This window comes from Onychomys torridus, chromosome 2 (assembly GCF_903995425.1).
Source record: "Onychomys torridus chromosome 2, mOncTor1.1, whole genome shotgun sequence".
Taxonomy (NCBI): Eukaryota; Metazoa; Chordata; class Mammalia; order Rodentia; family Cricetidae; genus Onychomys; species Onychomys torridus.
Window position 1 is genome coordinate 78879525 of NC_050444.1, and position 22286 is coordinate 78901810.

Consider the following 22286-nt stretch of genomic DNA (forward strand, 5'->3'; position numbering starts at 1 on the left):
ATATGAATATTCCCATTTCCTGAGGATTCACAGACATGATATTACCAATTTGAAGGATCAGTAAGGACAGTCTGCCCTGGTCTCATTTTGTATGTGTATATGTGTGAGTGTGTATGGATGTGTGTGTGAGTGCACACACATGTGTGTGGAATCTGGCAGACAACCTCAGCTGTTGTTCCCTAGACACTGTCCACATTTTTTTGTTGAAACAGGTTCTCTCCTTGGCCTGGAATTTGCCACTAGAGTAGGCTGGCTGGCCAGCACACCTCAGGGACCTGCCTGCCTCTACCACCACAGAGCTGGGTTTATAAATACTTGCCACACCTGGCTTCTTTTTGTGGGTTCTGGAGGGTCAAACTCAAGTCCCTCTTCTTGCAAGGCAAGTGCTTTATAGCTGAGCTATCTCCTCAACTGGCATCATTTCTTCATTGAGCAATCCTATGGACTACATTTCAACCACTCGACTGAAGAAACAAAGGAACAGCTACAAAGAAAATTGAGTCTTATCTGTTCACAGTGAGTTTAGAAACTATGATGACAAACGTTAAAAAAAAAAGTGGGGTCTAAGTCACAGGGATAGCACCCTAGCACCTACCACCCTCTGATCTACAGTCCTATTGTATCTAATGGTGATACCTTTTAAGATAAAACTGTTAAAGCTCTCTATCAAGAAAGCCTCAGAAACTGCAAAGGAAGAGCCTCCCTTTCTTTATCTAAATAGGCTGTGAAGAGATTAGTAAAGGCCCTAAGAAATCACCCAGCAAGCCTCCATCCATCCGCTCACACGGCATCATCTGAAGACCAAATGGAGACCTAAAATCTGAAAGGCTTCAAACCATCGCATCATTAGCCAGAAAGATACCATCCTGCAGAAAGCCGCAGGAGGCTAGTGCAGACACACAGTAAATGTCACAGGGAACCTGCTAACTGGCAGGCTGGTGGCCACTCTGAAGAAGGGCTTTTGCACTGTGACAGTAGGGATGCAGCTGCTAAGTGGGGGAAAGGTGTTTTGCTAGCTGGAGTTATAGCTCAGCGAGGGATAGAGCACTTGTCTAACCCTGCAAGGCCCTGGGTCAAAACCTAGTCTATCTGGGGAGAGGTGTTCCCAACCTGATAAACTATCATCTTGAGAAAGGCCCTTTCTCCCTGACCAACACTTTCCTGAGGCTGCAGAAGGAAGTGTGGCAGGGCCAGGGTGAGTGTGCCTGCTGCTTGAAGCCAAGTGAGGAAAGATTTAAAAAGAGCAGGCAAAACGCTGAAAATGCCTTGTTTCCCAGAGTTCTCTGTTTGGTAGATACAGGTGCAGTGTGTTCGGTGTTCTGGGGCTGAGGAAGGGGTGTTTTTTTGTTTTGATTTGTTTTATTTTGTTTTGTTTTTTAATTTAAAAAAAGAAAAGGCCACTCTTCAAAACAGCTACTCAGTTTCTTTGGGTTGGTGGCTAGGGAGGCCACCAGCCCAGTGTGACAAGCAAGGACTGTGCTCCTGCTGGGGCCTAATGATTTCGAGATGGAGCCTGCCCTCAAATCCATGATACATGAACTCCTCTCGGCTGGAGTTCGGAGCACCACACTGGTTTCTTTTGGCTCACAGCCTGCATTGCAGCTGTTTGTACTTACTTGAGGTATGGTTTATTTTGAAACAAAATGAACCAGATTTTCCCCACTGCCTATGTGTTTGTTGGTATTGGAAAACATTAACCCTTTCAGAGTCAGGCTACCAGTGCTCACAGTGCAGCCAATCAGATGGAAGGAGACAAATGAAAGACACCAGCTGATACAAGCTCACCAAACCGAAAACGCATTTCACGGTAAAAAGCAGACATTCCACCAATCACTTCGTTTTGAGACCCCAGCAATCCCCAGCCAGAATACAGAAATACAGATGTAGGTAGGTAGATAGATAGATAGATAGATAGATAGATTTTTTTTTTTTTATTACAAATTAGAGGCTGGAGAGATGTCTCGGGGCACTTACTGCTCTTGCCGAGGACCAGAATTTAGTTCCCAGAACCCACATCAGGCAGCTCACAACCATCCCTAACTCCAGTTGTAGGCATCCAATGGTACTAAGGGCACCTGTATGCATGTGATATACATACACTCACACAGGCATACATATACACATAAAAATAAATAAATAAATATTTTTTTAAAAGTAAGATTTTACTCTGTGCCCTCTGGGGACTAACTCAAAAGAAGAAACTAGTCGTGTATTATTGAGAAAGAAGAAAGCTACAGAGAGACCATTTCTCTTACTAAATCTTAGTAAGACTCATCCCATGATACAAAATACATAAAGCTATTAATATGGCAAAATCTTCTAGCAACCTTCAATAAATGCTAAAAAAAAAAAAAAAAACATGAGTCTCAGATGGTAGACTATCTTAACAAGACTTAAACCCTAACTAGATTTAACCACAATTTAGTGAGGGGTTTTAATTTAGTAGAACCTAGATATTCTTAGATGCCTATATTTCTGAAATCTCCTTAAGTAGTTCTGAAGTAAACCTTAGATTATTTGTAACCTGAATTCTTTAAAAATACCTAATAGGAACAAGTTGTTATAGTCTACATGGAGAGCTACTGAGTGATAAGTAGGATAAAGGGGGAAATGGAGTAAGCTTTTCCACCAAATACAAAACACTAATTCCTGAACTCCACCAAGTCCTCCTGATCCCTCTGTGGGCAGGACAAAGAATCCATGTTTTAACAAGCTCCAATAAGCTTACCCCAAAAGCCAAACGTGCATTCAACCAGTTCTCAAACCACATGTAGTCCTGAGTGTTCCCTGGAAAGCTGTTCAGAAACAGATAACAGGCCTCAAGTCACAGTTTCTGACTCAGTAGGGATGGGCTGGGTCAAGGAACTTGAATTTACCAAGCTCCCAGACATGCTGGTGCTAGTTGTCCTGAGTTCACACAGGGCACTCCTCACTCCACTGTCCATTTCATAGAGCAAGGCTTCCTTCCATATGGCCTTTCACAGACCTGAAAGTAGGTAACTCAAGACTGTGTACTAAAAACAACTGTACGTGTTTTTAATACCCAGCCTAAGAGACAAAATGGGTATTTTCTCTTAAAAACTAACCTAGACTTTAATCTAAACTGAGGGCCATTTCTCATGCTCAATTATAAAGACAGGCAGAAAATGTCTTCTGACTCATTCAGTAAAGATGTTAGCTGAAATCGTATGGACCAGGCAGGCACTGTTCTGAGAGTAGGCGTTGCCATTTCTAACTCTTGCACACAAAAACTCTCAGCCAAGAGCCTAACAGCACATTGCTTTTTAGTAGAGCTTAATCAGAAGAGCATGGCACCACATTGCCATGGGGTTGGCCTATAGGACAAAGCCGCCAGCTGCTGAGCATCTTCCCGGGAGAGGCGGCTGCCAAAAGCAGCAGCTTTAGTTTAGACAAAGTCAATGGCAAGCTCTCCTCAGCTAAATGAGCTGGCCAAAAGGTCTGAGATCTCCTAAATTCATATCCTGTTCATAAGCCTGCGATCATATCACAGCTTGCCTGGAAAGGCAATTCTAATTTACACAAAGGCCTTTTAAAGAAGTTATTAGATGGCAATATTGAAGGCAGAAGAAGGTGGACGTGGGTAGCTTTTTTGTCATTTGCAGATGAAATGTGATCCTTCAAAAGATAGTTCCTGTACACTGTGTTCTTCCTGGGGCAGCTCCATCAGTCCTTAAGGAACATGAAAATCTGACATCTTTCACACCAACTCAACCCAGAGAGAGTACATTAGCACCAACAGCTGTAGTTAATCAATAAGGCCTGCAAATGATCATAAGGTAACTTCTGAGTGAATATGACATCATCCCCAATTTGCCATAGGGCACACCCAATTTCCAGTCAAAATACAGATAAACACAAACAAAAAGGCAAAACCCTCCAAACAGCTCAGAAGCCAAGAACAGCGATTGAGAGGATTTCAACATATGAATCCAAGAGATGGGGGAGGCCCAAACATTAGGCCATGGTACCGCTATTCCCCTGCTTCTCCGACCTCTTTCAGACATTCGCTCATAGATCAGTAAGCAGAAGAAATAATCCACTGGCTGGTCCATAGACTCCTGAATATGGTGGGCTATGTACAAGAAGAAGTCTCGGTGATGACTTGTAACTCCAGGACAATGGAACCCACTATAATTAGAGGCCTTGTTAGGGAAACAGGGTCAGGGTTCTCTCCTGGTTTAGTAGTCAGGCTACAGAGCCTAAAAGGGCATCGCCTTTGCCAGTGGACTGAGCTGTTTACTGTACAAGGCCACCAGCCTAAGTGTGAGAGGCAGGTCTATAACCCCAGAGGGTCTGCATCACTCCCACAGGGTAGGGCTCTACTGCCAGCAAGGAAGCATGGCTTTAACTCCAAAATCCACAGCTGCAATGCCCGCTGTGATGCCTACTCCCCTGAGAAGACTGCAGAAACACTGGAAGGTGGCCCTCAGAAGCATGGGAAGTGGAGAAAGCTTTGCCACTTCTCAGTGTGAAGGTGAACTTAATTCCCCCAAGAAAAGCAGTCTTGAGAGAGCTACCATTTCAGAATCAAAACCAATTCTAGCTTAAATGTATCAAAGGATGATGTAATCATAAAGCGGGTTCTTGCAGCAGGTTCATGATTAACCTTGTTGAGTGTGTTTGCTAATTTTCTACAGTTAAAACCAAACATGTGGCTGTGGACTATTCCAAATAATTCCCACTAAAAATGGATAGATTTGTCAACAGAAGCTGTTTTGTTAATGACAAAAGAAAAACAAAACAAGAATCCCATTACTGTACTTACAATTCAACATAGCTCTTGACAGCATAGTTGATTCATTCAACAAGATTTTTGGCTTACCAGTACTAAAAAAGTCAAACCATCCTTTGCAATCAAAATGATTGTTTATATTCAAAATCTAGGAGAGGCTATTGCAAACCCAATCTGACCTTCCATGGAGATTCTCAGAACCAAATTATCCATGGAGGCTGATAAGGATTGTCACCATCACAGGATCTAGGATCACCTAGGAGATAAACCTCTCTACATGTCTGAAGGGAGTTTCCAAAAATGGAGGGAGAAGATGCATCCTACATGGAGGTGGTAGCATCAGGAGCTGAAGTCCTTGACTGAATAAAAAAGAGCAAACGAGCTGAGGACTCACTCACCTCTTTCTGCTTCCCTACTGTAGATACAATTCAGCCAGCTTCGGTCAGCATGATAGACAATGATCTCAAGCTGTGACCCCAAGGAAACCCTTCCTTTCTCATACTGTTGGGTATTCTGACAAAGCAATTAGAAATTTATTATCTAAGACAAATGAAGAGAGCAGGGGGGCATGACCTGAGAGTAAACCTCTATACAAATCTTTGTAATAAAGATATGATGCATGCTTAGAACTAGACACACACAAGAACATGGAGCCTACAGATGTTCACCCAAGCATAAAGAGACTCAACTAAAATGGTTCTTGGGCAGCAGGGGCTAAAAATGTATCTATCCTAGCACGGTTTATCTCTATGGTCAACTTGACTGGACTGAGAGATGTTTCAAATTAGTGAAGACCTTCGGTGTGCCCATCGTGTGTTTTCAGAAAGGACTGATATGTAGGACAGTGCCTGAGTGGGGAAGCTCCCCTGAATGCATGCTGCAGCATCCATTAGGATGGGAGGATAGATGAAAGAGAAGGGGAAAAAGAAGGAAAAGGGAGCCAGCTCATGGTGGGAGCCCCATTCTCTCCAAACAAGACCCCTTGTCACTGGTACCACCAATCAAGAACATGAGACAACAGCTTCTGTAGCCTTTCCCATGCAAATAGCACCAAGGAGTTTCCAAAGCTTCAGCATCAGACTGGGGACTTCAGAGTTTATAGACATATACATACAGGATTTATATACACATGCATATATGTTCTGTTCCTCTAGAGAATCCTGAATGACAAATAAGCAGACCCCAAAATCACATCACACACAGAACTAACCCCCGAGTGGCTTACAGCCCTTAGAATGACTGACTGACCTAGGAAAATGCCAAGGCCATGCTTAACCAGCTCACATTTTCCTTTTAGCTCCAACTCCTCTTTGTTCTATTCTCTCTTTGGGATTGAACCCAGGGCCTTGGGCATGTGAGGCAAGCACTCTGTTACTGAGCTACCTAGCTCTGTTCCTGAACCCTTGTACTGTCATCTGTGCTAAAATTCATGGAAGAAAAGCTGAAGTATCAGGAAATAGGACAGAGATGGGAATCTTAAAACACAATTGGACTTGAAAGTCTTGACCCTAAGAACTAACCACTGTCTTCCTTGCACACCAAAGAAAGTCATGGTAAGCTCCTAATTCAGGCAACACATTTTTAAAAGCCCATTTTGAATCCAGTTTTGAAAATAAACTTCATAGCTTCTCAAAGAATGTATGAATAATTAAAATCCACTGGACAGAAATGCCCACATGAAAATCCCTATGAAGGACACCATTTGTTGTAGATTAAGATTTAACCTTTACTATATGTTCATCTTGTCTCAAAATTAAATAGCTTACATGAAAGTAACAGTGTGGTTTTTTTCTTCTACCTTAGAACTTCCTTTCTTCTAGGTTAACAGCTGTCTTTACTGATACTGCTGTTTCAGCTGATTAAAAACAGTAACAAACCACTGTAAGGGTATTCATTTCCAGAGCCAAATTTAGTGAGGTGGCTAATAAAATAACAGCTATTCTAACAAAGCTGTTTACTTTCTTATTTTAAAAGGAACAGGGCTTTAACTTTATACTCATCTCCCTACTTGCAAAACCATCTCACATGAGAAACCAATATGATACTCACCTTAATCTGTCTGCTAACTGAATCACAGCAACACATCTGTGTATTCTAGCTATCTGGGGGAGAAAATAATCATTTTATTTTACCAAACATTACTCATGACATGCCAGGTTCATCACCCAAACCCATCTGTCATGGGAAAATTATAAAGAATGTTTCAAAAATGGGGAAACTATCCCACAATGTAACTAGCAGAGGGAGCTGGGGAGGGTGAGCATGCAACAGTGTCCATTGCTTTTGAGAGCAGATGGGGGGTATACATCTTGATTGAAGTTAGGATAACCAGGGACCTAATATCATAAATAGAGATAGGATATTTCCTGCTAAAGCTAATAGAACAAAGCAATGTAATTTGTCTATAAACAAATGAAATTTCCTGAAAGAGGTGTCCACCAAAAGTCTAAAGTACTATAGTGTGACTTCTATTGAAAATAAGACATGCTAGCTATCAGAGGTCTAATTTGCATACCTAGATGAGTTTTTCTGGGAATCACAGCAGATCATAGGATCCCATTTAAAATGGACCTCTCTTGTCTAAGAGAGTCTATTGGTAAATATTTAAACCACAGAGATTGAGGCTTAGGAAAGGAAAGATTATGACTGGCCCAATCCCTGCAGCTTAGTAGGCAAACCAGAACATCCCAGTATAAGATTCCAACCCAGTTGCTGGTGCACATTCCCATCTCAAGCAAAGGGTGGCACAAGAATAATCCTAGAACCCACCATCTGGGAATACTTCATGTAATTCACCAATAGAAGGACCCACAAACCCAAAGAGAAAGGGCTATCTGATGTTAATAGATTTACAAACACGCAAATGTCTCTGAGGATGCCTTAGGAGTTTTGCTGTTGAAAAGAAAAATCTCCTTCCTTTAGGAAGAAAAAGGATGTGGTGACTCAGATGAGAAATGTCCCTCATAGTCCCATGTATTTCAACACTTGGTCCCTAGTGGGTGGGACTATTTGGGGAGGTTATGGCATCTTCAGCCCTGTTGAAGGGAGTATGCTACTAGAGGCAAACTTTGAGGGTTTACAGCCTCACCTCTACCTTGTATACTTTGTATATTCTCTCTCTCTCTGTCTCTCTCTCTCTCTGTCTCTGTCTCTCTGTCTCTGTCTCTCTGTCTCTCTCTCTGTCTCTCTCTGTCTCTCTCTCTGTCTGTCTCTCTCTCTCTGTCTCTCTCTCTCTCTCTCTGTCTCTCTCTCTTCTTCCTGTGTCTGGACAAAATATAATCTGTCAGTTTCCTGCTCTAGCCACATGGGGCCATGCCTCCCCTGCCATTATGGTCTCTCCCTCTAGAACTGGCAGGCAAAGTAAACTCTTTCTCTTGTTTTGGTCACGGTGTTTATCCCAGCAATAGAAAAAGAACCAGTACAGAGGATAAGTAAAGTGAACAAGTCTTTTAGGATTCAGAGATGGATAATGGTGGTAGCCACAGCATGGGCAGAGTGACCCAAGGACCAATGCAGTGTGGTAGGGCCAGGAGCATCTCTCCTAGTTCATAGACACAAAACGTGATGGAAACAAGGAACAGACTTAGAAGTGATGGTGGGGGAACCAGCCCCCACTTTTACCACCAGGGTACTCTTGAGCAGGGAGAAGTGAGGAATATTTAGATATAAAGAGATACCTAGATGACGAGAGGAAAGACAGAAACACAGGACAGCCTCGGGAAGACCTGGGTCAAAACCCACCAGCCCAGAACTTTATTCAAAAGGGCTTTTTATAACAATATCAAGGGGCGAGGCAAAAAGACCTCCCCCTGCTAGATACAACCAAGTGTAGACCCTTCGAAATACCTGGTACCCAGATCCATGGCCCCATCATCCTCTTACGCAGTCCTGCTGGGTAAAGCCACTAGGAAACCTCAGTGACTCCAACAAGCGACACTGTAATAGTAACACGTTCTTCACATTCCTTTTGACCACTGTTTCTAGTGACATGTAATTGTCTTATAATGTTAGTACTGGAGCCACATTAATTAACTTAATGAGATCCTAACAATGGGAGAAAACATCCAACAAACTGTTCCATGAAGATGTATGAAGTCAAGGCTCTAGCATCCACCAGGCAGACAGAGCCACAGTTCTTTATGCCATAAACATTCGCTAAGTACTTGTCACACAAACCCCCGACCTTCCCATGATCATCAGAGTCACCAATTTTGGCCAATGTTGACTTCACAAGCTGTTTCTCCCATTGATCCTAGCTTCCAGCTGACAACGTGTGACTTTTATTTCATTTCATTCTCTATTGTGACTTCAACCTTATTTTCTCCTCAGCCTCAGAAAACAAACATGCTAAAATTCCTGTTAAAAAAACAAGAAAAGAAGAAAAGAAAAAATGCTCTCCTGATCTCAGCTTCTTTGTCTTCCACTTTTCACCCTCTCTCCAATCCTCCATTTCAAAGCCACTAAAGAAACTGGGTTTATTGCTTAAGTGTCCCTGCATATGCACTATGGTATACCCCCACTCAAAAAAACTTTTGAGAAAAGACCATTTGCCTTTAAATAAGGACATTTTTCTGTTCTTATCCTACTTGACCCTTCAATGGTACTGTACATTGTTAATCATTCTCCTTTCAAACTTGCCTTCCTTATGACACCATGTTCCCTTGATCCCTACCCAACTCCTCAGATGCTCTCTCAGGCATCTTTGCAAGGACCAGGAAAAGCTGGTCCGCCCTTACTTCTTTACTTACCTTTTCCTCGACTATTTCTATCCACTCTTCCTCTGTCCATCTTAAATACGTCAATGAACTCCACATTAAACAATTTTAGGATAATGACTCTTAAACATGCATACTCACGCCAGGACATTCTCTACTATTTCAACTGACCTGTCTATCACTCACGGGCTTCAAATATAAAAATACTCCAAATAGAACTTGGTATTTTCTTGTGCCAAATCCATCATTAGATCTTGCCATTTCTACTTCTCAACAGGTTTAAATCCATTCTCTCTCCTGCAGCATTCATGTTCGCTTAGTTCAAGTCACCCCCTCACACAAGTGCAAAGATAGTTCATCTTATTTTGCTTCTTTGCTCCTCTCCAATTTAACCTCCCATGATCTAATACAAAACCATGGAAATATTTTCTATTGTCAAGGATCTGAAGGGAGGAGGCCAACAAGATGCTTCCTGACTTGGACTCCGCCTCAGCCTCTAGCAAGTCTTCCAGTGTTGTCCAACAGAACTACTTAGTTTCTAGAAAGCACCACACTGTCTCACGACTTTTTGCATCCTGTTCCACTGATTAGAAGAGCCCTTTCCATTCCCTATCCACAAAGTGAACTCTTTTATCTTACAATCTTCCAGTGCGGGTCAAAGTCTCAGAAGTCTCCTCTTTCCTCATTCCCACACACACCCATCACCCTTGGCAGGGAGTTGGCTGTACCATTCTGTATGCCATCACCTCTGCACCTTGTACATAACAGCATTAATCACACTGACTTCTATCATCCGGGCATCAACACTTGGACCTTGAACATCTTAAAGATGGAGAGATCACCCTAACTAACCTTTTCAACCAGATGTTAGGGGCTGGCATATGAACAGTGCTCAGGCAAGATTGTAACTAAGAAGACATGTGACCATCAGAAGTAAAAGAATGAACTACACTGGCTTAACCACAATATTTAAACATAACTGTTGCCTGGAATGATGGCACATGCCCCTAATCTTAGCACTTAGGAGGCTGAAGCAGAAGGATCGTGAGTTTGAGGTCAGCCTGGGCTACACATCTCTAGTTCCAGTTTAGCCTGAGCAACATAGTAAGATTCTGCCTCCAAATTTAAAAATAAACAAAATGACCCACTACTATTTCCTGACCAGTGAATTGCCCAGCATTCATGCATGTGAAGTATCACATTACACAAGAAGCAAAGGGTTGGCAATATAGTCCCCCAAGTTTCCTCAAGTCACTGGCGAAGCAAGAACCTATCTGGTCAATTCTAGGCATTCTATTTCCAACAGTCACCGGAAGAAAAGGGAAGACACAAATCACTGGGAAGGTGACTCTAAAAATGGCTAGGCTTTGCAGTAACCTTCTTCCTTAGCACACCCCCTAACTCAGCTGTTCTTTTGTGCAAACCTGCCCTCCTCATCATAAAGTCTTCCTTGCCTGTATCCACATCTACAGTACCCACCCCATGCCAGGGCAGCTCCAAACTCAAAAGCTGCCTCAACACACACACACACACACACACACACACACACACACACACACACACACACTTTCCCCAAATTATTTGGCTATATATAAATCATACCACCAAACTGGTACCTAGGCAAGCAACTTAAATGAATGTTCCATTCTCTAGAACAGGATATGATTTAAAAAAAAATCTTAAGTGATCCAAACAAAAATTAAAGGCTTATAACATCTTAGAACAGGAAGAGTATATTTTATCATAATGCAAAATATTTTGTAAATGTTAATAAAAGAAACCACACAAACAGGTAAAGCTACTTTCTATTTAAAGGGAAGGATGGAAGAAAAGGAACACACAATAGAGAACATGCTTTGTATCTTGATAAACTACTAATATCTTGAAACTTGTAAAAACAAGAGCTATATTATTAAATATACAAGCTAAACAAAAGCAAGCTGTAAAATGATAATCCTTGAAAAATTGATAAGCACAAACAAGAAATATATGTGAAATACAAATGGTCAATAAAACCACAAAAATGTGCTTTTTGATTGATCAACAAATGGTCAATAAAACCACAAAAATGTGCTTTTTGATTGATCAACAGAATCTAAATCTAAACTTAAATCTAAAGTGCAATTTCTCCCAATCTATTGATTTTTTTTCTATTTATCCAATAATGTGAGGAAGGGTCTGTGAGATGGAGTACTTTCATTCCTTCAGGCTAATTCTGGCACTGTGTACCAAGAATCAGCCAGGCACACCCTTTGACCTCCCAATTCTGCTTCAAGATATTCCCTGCAGGAGACAATCAGCCATCTATGCTGGCATATCTAGATAAGGGCATCATTACAAAACTGACCATGAAACCAAAGGCAATGTGACAGTCTGAAGAATAGGATTATTTGGCAAAGAAAAATATATTCCAGGCACTGGAGAGATAGTTCAGTGGTTACAAGTACTCACTGCTCTGTAGAGGACCTAGATTCAGTTCCCAGCACCCACATGGTGATTCAAAACTATAACTCTAGTCCCAGGGGATCTGATGCCCTCTTCTGACCAACAGAAGGGCTCCAGTACACAGTGTGTATAAACTCATGCAGCTATATACATACACACATAAAAAATAAATCATTTTACAAATGCATTCAGAGGATGAAATACGTCCTGTTATTTTTAAGAAGTGACACTGTATATGTCTTCCCAGGAATATGAAGGGCCAAATCCTTCCAGCATTAAAGCATGTGAACTTGCTGAGTGCACATGTGCATACAAACACCCACAAGCAGGTACCTGTGCAGTTTTCTGCCAAGTCGGCAAAAGTAGCGAGTCTCTGAGGAAACAAAGTATGTCAACCCATCAGCTGAGGTAAAAGAAGGCTGAATGAGGCCAATGTTAGGATCCCAATCCCAGTAGTTAACGTTTAGTTCTGGTGTTTACAGGCAGCAATCAGGACAGTAGAGTCAGATCAAAGATCCCTGCAACAAGCCTGGTGTCAACAGGTGAAGCAGAGACATAAACACAGATGTGTGTCACATGGGATGGGACACAGAAGTGTGACTGCCTCGGGACTCAGGTGAAAGTCACAAAGGATTCCCTGAGAACTTACAGCCAGACATCTGCTATTAATTAATCGGAGACTGGAAATGAATCTTATTCGTCTGGCCCACAAAAAAACTCAAAGTGAAAATTGAAACTGTAGCGCCCATGGGTTGAAGCAAAAGCAAAGGCATATTCTTTCCAAACTGATTTACCTTAAGTTCTCAATGCCCAGAGGGGAAAAAAATCGCATAAGCTTATGCAGACATGGAACAGGGTCAGAGGCAGGAAGGAGGAAGGCGTTGGGGCTGGAGTACAAAACATTTGGAAACAAGCCAGCACATACTGAAGTCATCAAAGCCAATACATGCAAAGTCTATACACACCAGAGTTGTCGGAAACGGTTTATAAAATGATAATGTAAAATAAGACAATATTTTAATAATTATTAATAGGATAATAGATTTTAAATTATTCCATTTGAAAACGGGCCATCAAGATGGCTCAACAACATAAAGCTGCTTGCTAAGCTGATGACGTGAGTTTGATCACCTGAGTCCACCTGGTGGCGAGAAGCAACTCCTGACTCCAGCAGGTCGTCCCCTGACCTCCCAAAGCATGCATGGCCACCCCTTACACACAAATAAATAAATAAATGTTGAAAAATCGAGCGTGATTTAGAGTTTCCAGAGATGGAAAGTATCATATTTATGTGGAGAAACTCAACAGAGAATAATATATCCAACAGAGAGCAGCTGAAGAGAGAATCGGTGGTCTGGAGTTTTACTGAGGAGAAATTCTACAGAGCAGAGAACAGTGGCAGAGAAAACAATCTGCAAGCAAAGTGCCAAGGCAGGAAGTGTTGCAGCCTCAGAAGTGTCTCAGCAGAGACCCAACCTACAGAAGCAACAAGAGTAAAGAAAGAAATTTTTAAAAAATCCCAGAGACCACGCACGGCTCATGCCTGTAATCCCAGCACTAGGAGGCAGAAGCAGAAAGACTTCCTCAAGTTTGAGGCCAGTCTGGGATACATAGAGTTCAAAGCTAGCCTGGGATATGGGATGAAGTATGTCTTTAAAAATAAATAAATAAGCAGACAAAGTCCCAGAATTAGAAGAAGGCATGAGTCTTCAGAATCAGAAAATAGAAGCATTAAAGTAACGCAAGAAAAAAAAAAAAAAAAAAAAAAAAAAAACCAGAATCTTCTAGACCACTGGTTAACACAATACGCTCATCTGAGTGTGAGCATTCTCAAGCCGGAACAACATGCCTGCAGGCCTCACAAAGGGCCTGCTGCTAGTGTTAACAGTGGCTGCCCCTGCTGTCTGAGTGTCCTTCTTACGTTGGTATTTGGGGAGCAGGGAGGGGATTGGGAGAACAAGAAAGCCAGTCAGCAATTCTGGACGTTGACACACATCTGGCATCAATATTGACTCTTGGGAACCCACGCAGTGGAAGCACAAGGACCAGAAATCAAGGTAAGAGCTGAGACCACCTGTCTTAAAGCACGTTCAAATTTACAATCCCTGGCAGACACAGAGGCAAAGTCAACATTTACCAATGCCTTTCAAGACAGGCCAGAAGAACTAGAAAAGGGCAGAGCTGAGAACACTGGCCTGCTGGTTCTCTTTTTAATGATATCAAAACTGCATCAGATATAAAACAGTTTGGTATGATAGCCTTGAACTTTCTGGAAGCCACAGATCTTAATCACCAATTTAGTCAGGAGTAAAAACACAGACCACAGGCAGCAGACTTTCATGTGACCTTCGATACATGTTATTATCTAATGATAGAAAACCTCTCTGCCTACTTGAGCTCACACAAAATATCATGACTTCCCCTCTACTTCCAGAAGCAGACCTCTGGAGGTTGATCCCCAGCCAAGAACGAGAGCACCAAAACTCAGAAGAAAACTTAAATGTCATCAAAGACAGTTGGAAAGCACTTCACTCCTAGAAACACTAGAGCCTGCAAATCGTAAACTTCAAAGGCAATGCAGAGCTCTCCTGGCATTTACCATGTGTGCATAAGTGCAAGAAGGGTGTGTCTATGTTTGCTTTTAATGATCAGTCGACAGGCTATAGTTTAACTAGTCTTACTTTGGCTTTAGTTTCTTGGAGAGTGTTCTCAAAGTAGTTTGTGCTGGTATTTATTAAAAAATTTAATGCAACATCTCTCACAACTGGAAAGAAACTTAGCATTATCTAGCTCCACCTCCTATCCAGTGTTTTCGTTGAAGAGAATATCTGTTGTGGAATCTCTGGTCAATCCTTCAGTGATAGGAAGCTCACTACTTTCCAAGGCCAGTGGTGAAGCTTTTAGGCAAGTCATATAAGTACAAATTCTCTCTTAAGTATAGTTCAAACCATGGTGCCTAAAAAGCCCATCAAGATGGGGAGAGGATGCAGTTCAGCGATGTGATACTTGCCTATGATGTACAAGGCCCTGGGTTCAATCCCCACTACCACAAAAATAATAATAATAAATTAAAAGCCCACCTAAGGCAACTAGCTGCTCTCCTGCAACCATACTGGATCCATCAAACAGTCTAGGTTTATCCAGAAATGAAGTCAATCTCCTTCTCACCTCGTACTCACAGTCCCTACCTCTGCTTCACAGATGTTTCCAACTCCTTTCCACTGTCACAGTACAATATTTCTTCAACAAGTATGCACATCTGTGTACTCAAACACACAGCCTCCTGTAAGTCTACCAAAGCAGACATGAATGACCAGGAGTGCCCTGTGGTTGTAACAGATTGGATGATTGAGAGCAGAGCAGAGCAGGGGCCTTGGAAATCTTATTTACTTCCAATCCAAAGCTGTCATCTAAAACAGGGCCCTGTTTGCAAGTGTGACCCCAGGTACACAGGTGTATAACGCAGGTCTACAAAAGTGTTTCATGGATAACAAATCATAGAGAATACACATGTCAATACTGAGAATGCCTTGTTAAACAAATACAGAGTACAAAATATAAATGTATATTTCGGGTCATTTCAGAAATTGCAGAAGAATCTGTCTTAATCTCAAGCCAAAATTCAATGGATCATTTTGGAAGGAATTCAAGTGAGCAATTCAAACAGTAATTTAAAAAAATCCAGCATTCTGAAACAACAGAATCCAAAGACATATTAATTTGATAGTTACAAGCTGAGGACTGACAGATAGGAAACACTAAATGTTTGCCCTCTGTGATTAAGCCACTATGATTGTTGGTTAAATCAGCGCGGCCACCCTTGGCGGCCATGCCGATGGAGGAGAGTGCTGGAGGAAAGTCAGGAGCCATAGTTACCTTTTAGAGCTTTATTGAGAGAGGGGGGAGAGAGGGAGGGAGGGAGAGACAGAGACAGAGACAGAGACAGAGACAGAGAGACAGAGAGAGAGAGAGAGAGAGAAATGACCAGAGAAACAGAGAGACCGTGCGAGGGAGTGGGGGAGCAGAAAGAGAAAAGGGAGACACACAGAGGGTCTGCCTGCTTTTTAGGCTGGGCCACCATCCCAGGCTGATAAGGACAGAATCCTTACAATGATTCCATGAGAAAACTTGACATGTACAGAAAAACAAAAACCAAAAGCCTACTGCCATCCATAACATACCCATAGTCTTGAATCTGAGTTGAGGCATTTGGGGCAGCTTTGGTGGCCCATGCAATGCAAGTTGTGTGTTTACAGAACTATGGCTGCAGTGGAGTCTGTAACACACTCAATTATCTGGTCCTATGGAGGACCATGATCCACTGTTTGAAGCTAGGTCAAGAAGACAGTGTCTCCAGTGTGGAAGGATGGGGGCAGGGTGGTGAATTTGAAGAGGCTGAATTGCTGGGAATAAAGCCACCTAACACGAGTATTCTCTCACACTTGATCACTTTACTCTGTGATGAAAAATACAAGTCTGGAGGAATCTTTCAAGAGAGAGAAAGAGAAGAAAAAGAGGGAGATGGAAAGAAAGAAAGAAATTCCAACCACAGAACAAGGAATTCCTCCCACTGCACCAGACAGCCAAGAGATTCAGCCGGCAGCCTTTCTGAACTCTAGAATGTCATCCTTTCAAGTTCAATTTTCACATGTTTCTTGTATCAGCCTCGTGTGGTTAACACAGAAATCTCCAAAAATAAGCAAGCTCAAACTCAAAGTAGTTGATGGTTGGAACAACAATAATAATAAATCCTAAAGGGTCATTTTTCTATGTCCCAGGATGAGGACTGGATTCTCTTCTTTGCCATCAAGACGGTATTCAAATATCAAATACAAAATGTACTCATAGAATCCTTTCTGTCACTTGGGGTCCTGCTTTTCAAACCTGCACTCTATTTGAGTTCCAAATACAGATATAAACTTCAGACAAAACATCCAACCACAGAACTCGTTCTGAAAATGCTCAGAGCCGTCCACTCCACAAGCAAGAGGTGAAACGCCAAACCTCAAAACAACAAATGTAATAACCACGTGGCAAAAGATAAATCCAATTAATGTCACCTTAAAATAACTTGAGCAACTCTTCGCTTTCCAGTCCTAATTGCCCATCGTGGGACTCCAGAAGTTGGTGTGTGGTGGAGACAGAAAACAACAGCAACACTTTCTGACTACTTAACTCCTTGACCCTGAATGAACCAAGTGAAACCTGCATTCATAGATCCTAAGGCCTTTACAGAGGCCATAATCTGTCAAACATTTACAATTACAAGGAGCTCAATAAAATGGGATTGTTAAATTGTTTTGTTTTTTCAGTTTGCTCTGGTCTTTTGATTAAAAAAAAAAAAAAAGTATTCCCCTTGAATTCTCCTTCCCCTTGAAGGGAAGGAAAAGTAGTGTTGCCCCCAACCCCCAATGAAGTTCTGTGAGAAAAAAATTCTAAGATGGGAAGGGACCTTCAGTGTTGTCCTTCTCTTCTCCAGATACATCAGTCACCAGGCATATCACTGTCAAGGGCAATTTCAACCAAGCTGACAACTTCTTCTCTATTTCCTTGAGAGACCAACTATTGAGCTTAGTCCCTTTTCACCAGGAATGTCCTGTGACACCTCAAAATCCTCTTCTCTAACCAGAACTGAACATCCCACAACTGCTTGCCCCCAATGCACTGTCTCGGCCCTTCAACATCAAATTACCCAGCTTCCTGGTCCCTCCAGGTTCCTCACCTTTGTCCAGCCTCACATCTCCCAACGTCAGCACATGCTCAGTCCTTGACCTCCCCTCCACCAGCCTGCTACCTCCCATAGTCCTTTCTGCCAGTCTGCCCTTTGACACTATCGTCCTGATTAAAATCCACACTGCTGCTCTGTTCTCATTCACAATCACCAGAGACTCCATGGAGAAAACCAGAGACAAGATAAGGCTGTCGCTATGAATCGGTGCATTCTAATCCCAGCTGAGCCCTAAAGCTGCCATTCTCTCTGCTCTTTCCATTCCTCATCTTGCCTCGTCCCTCAAAGAAAGTCCACAGCACGTAGGTCCATCATGGAGAAAACATGCTGTTACTCAAGAAGCTCCATGACATTCTGCTCCCACTCCTCCTCTCTGCTACCTCCCACTACATGAGATCTGGGCTGTTCTTCTAGCTCTCCTCTCTAGTCTGTGTACCACACTCATCTGCTCCACCTCAGACACACAGAACTGCCAGGTGCTGTCTCTGCCTCTAGATTGTCAAGTGATCTGAAGTGAGGATCTCATACATGTTATTTTGCAAAAGCTTGCCACCATGTGATTTATAAAGTAATCAATAGTTGCTATTACTGGCCAGGATAGCCTTACCAGTCCTATGATGTGATCCTCCTGCCTCTGACTCTTCGGCATATCCCACTATGGTCATAGGCTGACCCTTATTGATGCTTGTCCTCAGTGGAGCCGAGGCTGGAAGCACACTGATCCACACAGAACTTGACCACAAGGAAAGGGTGCACTGTGGGATTGCTTAAGTTTGAACTTGCTTACATTCAGCAACTATCAAACGTATTATTTTGTGCAAAGTAGTATTTATAGACAATATCCTGAAAGCTGCCAGCCCATCATTCCACAAGGAATGTGGAACATGCAGCATCTCCCTCAGACTAAGGCAGCAGAGCTACTTGTCTGAACTGTCTCCCCTTGGCTCACAGTTGCTTTCCTAAGATAAGCTTTGGCACTCTGCCCTAGACCTGGACTAAATGTGGCTCTTTCGAAACGCTACTGTCGGACTCACAGGAAAGATAGTGTTTGGAATCAGGCATTGTGGCTCATGCATGTACTCTCAACCCATGAGGGACTGAGACAGGAGGATTGCTGTCACTTCCAGGCTTTCTTGGGCTACTGTGTAAGACCTTTTCTCCCAGAATAATAATAATTATTATTATTATTATTATTATATTATTAAAATTGTGTTTAGAGACACTGCCCACTATTTTCACTGTCTACGGTTTGACAAACTACAGAGACTATCTTGTCTCCTCCCCACACTGTGAAGCGTCATGCCTCTTGGTCAGTTTTCATGCACACAGGCTCTCTGGATCACATACTGATTGCTCTGTCTCTGTGTCAGCTACCTGGAAGGCTAGACCAAATGTATGTTCCTTTTCAAATCGATGGCTCAGACCCTGAGACGGACTCTCAGTGTTCATCTCTGCTTAAATTTACACTTTCACTTCCTCATTCTACCTTTCCTTCTCATGCTCACTAAATGTCATCATAGTCAGTAGTAAAATATGTACACAGCTGATTTCAAATCTCTCAAGTATTTCACAGTATTTTCACATAGTTCTCAACTCCTGCTGTCTTTGAGTTCATGGAGAGGGTCTATCTTATCAACTTTGTCCAAGGTTTAATAACTGATCATTTATTGGATGTCAAGTTTGTGTTGCCTGTGACTACTTCTGACAGTGGGTGAAATGGTGAAGTACTTTTAAAGAGGCTCATTTGATTTTTCCCAAGGTGCAAAAGAGGCTGCAAGATGGCTGGCTCCCGGAGGAAAATGAAGCTGAAAATGCTAACATGGAGAATACCCACCAAACAAGCGCAGGCACAAATGCTTTAGACTCCTCTGTATTTAATTAGGGTACTTGTTGCATTTTTCAGCAACTAATCCATTATGTCACAGAAACACACTCATGAGGAATATTCCACCATCAGCTGATAAATGAATCCAGCTAGATATCAGACTTGTCCTGGCCGATTAAAGTCAGTGAGTTCAAAAGACACAAGACCAAAAGAAAGCTGAAGATGTTCTCAGGACGCAAATCAGTAGGGTACCACAGCAGAGCATCTACTAGTGAGGTCTAGGCACCTTCCCTCAGTGCCATCCAAAGACACAATACTAATAAAATTTCCTTATGCAAGTTCTAGGTGCACAATCTGCTCACACCAACTTCTGTTTTGACTCTGGCTGTGCTATATGAGGTAGGAAGTGTGGACACTGTTTTGGACATCGGTCTCATCATCACTATCACCGGCTACTAAAAAATGTCTTTGTAGTTTGAGATAGCAAATCCCGTCACCAGGAATGCACTCAAAAGGCAGTCACTTGAGAGGTTATAAAGATGGCTCATCAAGAAAGTGTTCCCCTTGCCAGCACAAGGACATGAGTTGGATCCCCAGAAGCAACATTTTTTTTTTATTTTTATTGTTATTATTATATTTGTGTTTTAATTTTACACATCAGCCATGGGTTCCCCTGTCCTCTCCCCTCCCACCCCCACCCCAACCTTCCCCCCATCCCCTCACCTCCATTCCCATCACCTCCAGGGCTAAGACTCCCCTGGGGATTCATTTAAACCTGGTGGATTCAGTACAGGCAGGTCCAGTCCCCTCCTTCCAGGCTGAGCAAAGTGTCCCTGTGTAAGCCCAAGGTTCCAAACAGCCAGCTCATGCACTAAGGACAGGTCCCGGACCCACAGCCTGGGTGCCTCCCAAATAGTTCAAGCTATTCAATTGTCTCAGTTATCCAGAGGGCCTGATCCAGCTGGGGGCTCCACAGCCTTTGGTTCATAATTCATGTGCTTCCATTCATTTGGCTATTTGTCCCTGTGCATTTTCCAATCTTGGGTTCAACAATTCACGCTCTTACAGTCCCTCCTCTTTCTCGACAATTGGACACCTGGAGCTCCACCTGGGGCCTGGCTGAGGATCTCTGCATCCACTTCCATCAGTCATTGGATGAGAGTTCCAGCTCGACTGTTAGGGTGTTTGGCCATCTGATCACCAGAATAGGTCAGATCAGGCTTTCTCTCGACCATTGCTAGCAGTCTACAGAGGATGTATCATTGTGGATTTACCACCTTACACCTGTCAGAATAGCTAAGATCAAAAACACTGAAGACACCTTATGCTGGAGAGGATGTGGAGCAAGGGGAACTCTCCTCCACTGCTGGTGGGAATGCAAGCTTATACAGCCACTTTGGAAATCAATATGGCGCTTCCTTAAAAAATTGGGAATCAATCCCCCCCAAGACCCAGCTGTAGCACTCTTGGGCATATACCCAAGGAATGCTCAATCATACCACAAGGGCATTTGCTCAGCTATGTTCATATCAGCATTGTTTGTAATAGCCAGAACCTGGAAACAACCTAGATGCCCTTCAACTGAAAAATGGATAAAGAAAACATGGTACATATACACAATGGAGTACTACTCAGCAGAGAAAAGCAATGACATCATGAGGTTTGCAGGCAAATGGATGGATCTAGAAAAAAAAATCATCCTGAGTGAGGTAACCCAGAATCAGAAGGACAAACATGGTCTGTACTCACTCATAGGAGGATACTAGATGTAAAACAAAGATGACTAGACTGCTACACAACTCCAGGGAGGCTACCTAGAAAACGGGACCCTAGGAAAGACCCAGGGATCACCCAATGACAGAGAAATGGATGAGTGACAGACATGTATTTTTTGCAAAAGATCCAGGGCCTGGAAATTGGAGATTAGGGTAGAGCGTGGCTGACTGTGCTGTTAGCTTTCATGTGGGCTTGGGTCAAACCTTCATATATATACAGCCAGCCTTTCCTCAGTGCACCTCTATGTAGAGAGCTCCCTGTTGTATTGGATTGAAGCTCCACTCATATGACCTCTCTTAATGCCAGCCAGCCCCTAAAGGCCTATCCCCAAACACAGGTATGTTCGGGGTTCAAGCTTCAATCCTATTGGTGGGGGAGAAATTCTGTCCATACCAAAAAATGAATACATTTTACTGTACATCTCTTTTGTAGTAGTAATGTGTTGAAGCACGAAAGCTCCAATTTCTATTCCTAGACAAATATTACTCATTCAGATGAGGATCTGAGATCTGTGGCCCTCTTCTTGGAAACCGCCAAATGGTTAAGTAGCTGGGACTTCCCTGAGTATCCACTGCCTAACACATGCTTCAGTGTTGAGGTCACTTGGAACCAAGACATTCACCTGTTACTTCCCATTCTAAAACTGACTTTTTTCAAGGAAGCTTTAGTCTTTCACCCACACTGCATCTTTCCAGGCCTTTACAGAAGGCCTTTCTCAGAATCTTCACAGCACATGGGAGTTCTTTGTATTCCTTCTGGTTCTGCCTTAAGACTGAACTAACCACATGGCTCTACCCTGCACTGGACCAACCTATCTCTGGTATTAGCCTGAAGCAACACCCATGCCGATTACCTGCCTGGACGAACGCCTCCTCTAATCCCAAACATTGTCTGTACCTGTGTTTCATATTGAGAGCCTGGAGACCTGTCTGGTTTCCATGTATCAGTCACACTAAGGGAAGGAATTCAACAGCAAACAGGGATTTAAGCAGATGCATCAAGCCCAAACACACATTAAATCCTCAGTTGCCTGGACTTCCAGGA

The 22286-nt window shown here is 42.7% G+C and overlaps 1 protein-coding gene across 3 annotated transcripts in view; it reads right to left on the reverse strand.

Annotated features, from left to right (window-relative positions):
* The window catches only part of Lpar1 (lysophosphatidic acid receptor 1), a 119635-nt gene that overhangs the window by 83491 nt on the left and 13858 nt on the right, over positions 1-22286 (reverse strand). The gene's annotated exons all lie outside the window — the stretch shown is intronic.